This window comes from Branchiostoma floridae, chromosome 9 (genome assembly GCF_000003815.2).
Source record: "Branchiostoma floridae strain S238N-H82 chromosome 9, Bfl_VNyyK, whole genome shotgun sequence".
In the NCBI taxonomy this organism is placed as follows: domain Eukaryota; kingdom Metazoa; phylum Chordata; class Leptocardii; order Amphioxiformes; family Branchiostomatidae; genus Branchiostoma; species Branchiostoma floridae.
The window spans coordinates 17320652-17327481 of record NC_049987.1 but is presented as its reverse complement, the minus strand read 5'-3'; the positions used below and the strand labels follow the sequence as shown (position 1 = coordinate 17327481).

The following is a 6830-nucleotide window of genomic DNA, read 5'->3' as shown; positions in this document are numbered from 1 at the left end:
TTCCCAAGCTCATGATTCTATCTTAGACCACCGCATGGTCTGCTTGGAGATTAAGTGTATGACTCCTAACAATCTGGTTGATTAATTATAATGACACCAATCATGACCAGACGTCAATGTTACGAACGATAATTAAAATAAGCCGGTTCAACGTTCGAACTACACATGCGCGACACCAACTATGAACTTTAACTTGAAAACAGTCTATTGTAATGCTAGATACATGTCAAGACGTGTTTTGTATGGGACCCTTAACCCACGGTTTATCTTACTGCGTGTAAATGTACACAAACCATAAACAGTACTTGTATACTTGGTACTAGTAGATTGGCGGACAGAGTGACTTATATATGATTATGATATGTCATTGAGTAAAATGTATCAAACACGGTTGTCTTTTTGGAATCAAAAAGCTCCCATGTATTCAATTGATACCTTGCCATATTGCACAGGATGTACAATGTCATGTACTAACTTGCTTCCAAATCCGATAAGGCGACCTTATGGCAACAATGTGCACTTGAATGTTCGATAACAAGCGAATGAATACCAATATGTAATAACGTAATAATCTATAGAGAAGTAGAGAAACAAGCTGATTATGTTTTTTCACTCCATTCTTTTTTCCAGCATTGTCAAATGAACTCCAAGATGCCCTTCAAGCAGCAACTGCTGAAGACCCCCCTGCTTACGTCAAGGGCAAACGTTTTCTCCTTGCCATTGGGAATCTTGCTGGGAAATTTAATGTAAGTCGCCTCCCCCTTTTCACTGGTTTGATACACTGCTTTGTCTCCTGCTGACTTTGGAACCCTCTATTTTCCGGATATTCAATTATGTCAGGCCGGGCACCTGTATATGTCAAGCAGCAGCCCTGGCGTATCGGCCTGTAATCCGTCCGTCTTACTGCGTCAGCCAATAAGACCCTTAGCCTCTTGTTGATGGAGTGGAAGTTATCAGCCAATCGCGTGACTCTCGCACCGTAGCGCCAACTTGATTGGTCGGTTACGGCTCGCGCAGCTAAATGACGTACCGCAGTCCGGTACGGCACGGCCGTCTGTCTCATCGTACAATCAAGCGGCGGACCTGGTATGAGAGAATGAATGTATCATCTGCAATTGTGTAAAGGGACAATCTCGCAGTCATTTAAGCCCTCGTCAAAATCAGGAAACATAGCCCTCACCACGAGTCTGGGAGGTCTATATACCTATGTAATATCACCGGGTGGATTTTCAGGGGAAAATAAGCACCATTCTATGGCAATATTACAATTTGGTGACCTTCTGGAGATCGGATGAACTGAACTGAACCGAATGTCATTATCAGTGTAACGCCGGTTCTATTAACGCTGTTTAATGTTTCTGCTATTCTATCTCACTATGTACAGTATCAGGAGGGAGCTCTGGTGCAGGAAAACTGACCGACACAATAAAACAACTGGGCGGCATGGAGAACATGGGACCGGACATCATGGCGCAAAGTGTGAAACAGGAGGTTGAGGTCACGGCCAGAAGCCTGGAAAAAGAGGTGGTAGAGGAAACAGTCGATAAGATATTTGAAAAAGGTAAGGCAGAAAAGTCTGATATGTGTATATAGTGAAGCTTTGAATCGTTTGTGACTCCTCGTGTGCATTGCCAAGACGTTATGTAGTTTGTGTTGGGAGATCTCTCCGATCATGCATATAGCTCACTACCAATTATTCGGAATGTCTTTCGTTTTACATTTGTCTTACAGCTGAACATTACGAAAAGACATTACGAACTGGGCCAATTTACAACCTAGAAGTGAAAACCCACAGTTTCTGCAGCACTCCTGCTGTGCGGAGCGGCTTAGTATAGGGCTGGGTATCGGTACAGTGTACCGGTACAAAACCGGTTTTTCTTATTGGGCCGGTCCAGAAAAACCGGACCTGAAAAAAGTAGGCGGACCGGATGTTGGACCTTTTAGAAAATTAACAGATTATTTAAACAGACATTCGCACGTTTTGGCGCTTTCAGGTGGAAGAAAATAACAAGAGCGAAGCAGATTATAGTTTATAGTCATGTCTACCAAGTTTTACAGTCAATCGTACAGGTGCAGTTGGCGTTGTAGGATTTTAAAACGCCAGTGTGAGTCTAATACTCCACCAAACTGATTTATTTGCAATAAAAATGGACCATTGGTATGAGTCATACTGAATCAGGTCCAGGTTCAGGTCCGGACCTGGACCTGATCCTCTGGACCTGAACCGGACCTGGACCTGAAGTTTCTGTACCGGTACCCACCCCTAGCTCTGTACCATTAGCATCTCGGCGCGAGCAGTCGTCTTGGATAGTGTGACTGCCGCGAGCGATGACATTAGTGCATTTTAATTTTGAATCGCCAGGTGGTGTTTTCACCTTCTTGCTATTCCCGACCAGCTCTTGTTTTTGTATAGCTGGTAACCGCCCTTCCACGCGGTGTACCGAAAGTGCGAAAAGGAACGAAAAGGAACGAAAAGGAACGAAAAGGAACGAAAAGGAACGAAAAGGAACGAAAAGGAACGAAAAGGAACGAAAAGGAACGAAAAGGAACGAAAAGGAACGAAAAGGAACGAAAAGGAACGAAAAGGAACGAAAAGGAAAGTACCGAATGAAGCAAACTTAAATAAAATCAATGAGAATATAAGGAATCGGTACTGCGGGCGTTAGAAGCCTATGAAACGTGTTTCATTTTACCGAGAATTTGACATTATCAAATTTTTACAGCGCTGTTTCAGGCTGTTGTTTTTGTGTGGCTAAATTATTCTTTGAAGATCTGCGAAATACAAAGAAACGGAACTGAGATAAGAAAGTAAGGACTAAAATTCATTGGGTGGTAGATGAATATCGATTATTATACATTTTCAGGATGAGGCAAGATTGTAACGTTGTTGTTGTATTTGGGTGGCTTTTATTCTCCCTAGAGGGGAGCGCCGCATGCAAATGACCCGCGAAATCCGGTCAGGAAAGATATGCTAATAAACTGCTGCCCCACGAGCATGACAGCTCCTTTTAACAGGGCCAACAACATGGTTTTCTGGAGACTGGAGACATATCTTCTCGCTCGTTCACAACGAAAGAAAAGCTGTAAAAGGAGAGACATATATACATTGTACCAAAGAGATTTCATCAAGTTGTACCATGAGTATTCATCATTTTGGCGGGAAGAAAGGTGCCAACGTGAGGAATTTGTGCAAAGGATATTGGTAAATACAATTTCTGTCAACAATTTTCCGTCATATTCAATACAAATAAATTTCTGCCTCTTGCGACCGACATCAGGCCCTCGCTGATGATAAAAAATCCCAATGCCGGGTTTAGATGTCCTGGTTGCAAAACAAATTTAAGGCGTTGTATTAATATTAATGAAAGTGTGAAAAAAAAGGAAGGAAAAATAATTCCCAACATGCTGGGCTCGAACTTCCGATCGTCGACTTCCCTGGGTTCGAACATGCGACCTATATTTCTCTAAGGTCAAGTTCTTACAAATTGTGCAATACATATACTTGTAACTTTGCTATCATTGCATTTTTTTAACTAGAAAGGCCGGTATTTGCTTAGGAGCAAATTCAGCTATTTTCACTCCGCTCTCCCCTTTATGCAAAAATGGACTTTTCCAAAATTGAACTTGAAAAATCCAATGTGAGTACTGTACGGTAATCAAACTTTTATTTCTTTATTACAACACGCACACAGCATGCTAATGTTTCACACATTAACAAAGCAAGCACCGTTTTACTTCAAGAAAAAAAAAATTATGTCACAAACGGAAATTTTCTACAGATGCAACACGTTATGCGACCCTAAACGTTGGTATTACGTACCCACAGCAGACAATAGCGTGGTTATGATTAAAGTTTTCCTGCTTATTTACACAAGGCAAGGGCAATTACTGCACTTATTTAAGGTTGTCACAAGCATAACTAATCTTCATACAAGCAGACCTCTCCAAACAAACTGTACTACACTTTTAACTCTTTACCAAGATATGCTTATTAGCCGTTTCTTGCGAAGTGCAATTTAAAAAAAAATCCAATTGGATATCATGGCTGCACTGCAATTACATTACCATTACAAATACACATAAATTTATGCACATTGTATTCAGACAAAAAGGATCGCATTCTGTTTTTATACTTAGAGTTAATCAGCTAATACATTATATTGATGAACAAAGCTAATTAGCGACTGCATGTTTGCACGGAGTCTGTTTTGCATATCTAAATGTTTTGCATGCTTTTTGTCTGAAAAAAGGATGCAGCAATTGCAGTTATTATACGTCTGTTATAAACTTAACGTCCCATTTATTTTCCACATAACCTAATCAGTTTATGATTATCTAATTATTCTGATAACGGTTTGTAGTACAGTGCATTACTAAATTACACAGCATATACTATGACGTGGTGTCTGAAAAGTCATAAAAACTTATTCATGTCTGTCATGAAATACAATGTTTGAACTCATGGTTGGTATAATAATATCTCTAATTGTCACTTAGTTTAATAGTTACAATATTGTCCCAAATAGCCTAATCATACATAAAGCTGGTGTTTCTGTCACAGTAACACTTCTTGTAGGTGACTTTGCTATCCTCTCCTTGGTGTCTGTTGATGCCACCTTTGTAGCCAGTTGACTATTGTGTTCTCTGACAGGCCAGACTTTGTGGAATTAGTTGAGTTCGAGCACCCGACCAATAATGAATTTAGCACTGCAAAATTGACACTTTCTATCAAGGCACAACCCCACCAGTCTGCACAACAGTCCTGTTGGTGTTTCATCTTCATCCAGTAGAAAATAGAATAGAAATTAGAATACAATAATTAGTATTTCCTTTGTGTAATTTCATGTACTGCCACCCAGAGTAAAAGGAAGATCCTTTTTGTTTGTTGATTAGAAAAAAAGCCATACCTGATTACATATATTCTTGTACAACCAACCTGAATGGACAATTCACAACATAGTGTAACGTTTGTACTAGTAGATTTGCCCTTGAAAATCTGTACTATCATATAACGTTACTATGGAAGAGAACTACTGTACACTTTTCACCGATAATTAGTAGAATCATATCATAATGTTTAATTAGTAGAATTGTAAGATATACTCTGTATTCTTTCTTTTTTCGTTGCAGTTTAAAGTTGGCCATACAAAATTGACTGTACTTTTTGTCGTGTCAATAAAGCTTGATGATACAATACTAGTACTGTCTCATCAGTCACTGCAAAGCGCAACAATATTCCATGCATGCGCTCCCACTTACCGCGGCATTCTGACGCTACGGTATCGCTTATCCAGACACTCTAAACGTGGGTAAATCAAACAAAAACTACACAATAACGACGACAAGTTGCCCAAATTTGTTACTGCGTTTGTGTATTGTTGCCAATTTTAAGATAAACAGTACAATTTTTCACTTACTTTTAACGGACTTCTTCCCGGCGACATATATGTACTCCCAGCCGCTAAGTTGAAAAACCCTTCCTCGTTGGCCGTACCCGAGCTGACCAATCAGGTCATCGCTTCCGCTAAGTGTCGGGCGCATATTGGTTCCCTTCTAAATTCAATTAGCCACAATGCACAGCTGCAGGTAAACAGCTTACGTCACGCGCGGAAACGTCCATAACCATATATGGTGCAACGGGGGCACGTGCAAACGTGACCAAATATGGTTACACGCGCGAAACGCGAGCTCGGTGAAAATATGCGTAGATACCCCGCCAAATTGGCTTTTAAATGATTTTGAAGTGACGTTTGGCCAAAAATAATACCGGGGTCCTTTTAATAAGTATCTCACGCAGTATCATACCAACTTTCAAGTCATCTGGACGTAATACCTGGGCACGGGAGACATGAATATACAGCCGGGCCAGAAAATGACCTTAAAACATCCCTAAAATCATTGTAAAGGTATCTATCAAAAAAATGAGAAAAACGGGTCTGGGTATTGGCCCACTGTACCCTTGTGCCAAATTTCAGGCCATTTGGTCCAGGAACGACGGAGAGGAATCACTTTAAAGGTCGCGACAGGAGAAAGAAAGAAAGAAAGAAAGAAAGAAAGAAGAAACAGTATGAAAACAATATTTTCACTCGAAGCGTACCTACGGTACGCGGAGTGAAAATAACAACTATATCCACATAGCATGGCTTTTTATGATAAAATATGCGCAATCGTTCTCGACATAATCTATTTCTTCTTGTGAAATTTTATAATATAAATGTAATATGGATATTCTAAGGAATGTTATAACCACATTAACACGTACATGAACATAGATATGCATAGATAGGTCTCATCAATATTCATTCCTCCATTGAACCATTGCTATAGGAATTTCGTGGAACAAGCCGCAAAATGCATTTGCCGATCACAGTTTACCTTTTCCTAATATTACCATCGATTTTATTTGAATTTGCTTCATACTTCGTTCCTTTTCGCACTTTCGGTAGCGAAATTGCGAAAAGGAACGAAAAGGAACGAAAAGGAAAGTACCGAAAGTGCGAAAAGGAACGAAAAGTAACGAAAATTCAAGTACCGTCAGTGCGAATATGAACAAAAAGTAAACTGTGATCGGTTTATGCCTTTTGCGGTCTGTTCCACGAAATTCCTATCGTTTTGGTTCATTGGAGACTATGAATATTGATGACACCTATCTATGCTTAGCTATATTCCTGTACGTGTCAATGCGGTTATAACATTCCCTAGAATATCCATATCACATTTATATTATAAAATTTCACAAGAAGAAATAGATTATGTCGAGAACGATTGCGCATATTTTATCATAAAAAGCCATGCTATGTGGATATAGTTGTTATATTCACTCCGCGTAC

General features: G+C 39.9%; 1 protein-coding gene and 1 long non-coding RNA gene across 2 annotated transcripts in view; both read left to right on the top strand.

The window, feature by feature from the left end:
- The window catches only part of LOC118423354, a 5241-nt gene extending 3755 nt beyond the window's left edge, over positions 1-1486 (top strand). Inside the window, exons 3-4 of the long non-coding RNA XR_004832039.1 lie at positions 631-746; positions 1385-1486. This is a non-coding gene — a long non-coding RNA (uncharacterized LOC118423354). The remainder of the gene's footprint in view (positions 1-630; positions 747-1384) is intronic.
- Positions 1487-1507: 21 nt separating this feature from the next.
- LOC118423284 overlaps positions 1508-6830 on the top strand; it is a 30848-nt gene continuing 25525 nt past the window's right edge. Inside the window, exon 1 of the mRNA XM_035831375.1 lies at positions 1508-1561. The gene's annotated coding sequence lies outside the window, so the exon portion shown is untranslated. The remainder of the gene's footprint in view (positions 1562-6830) is intronic.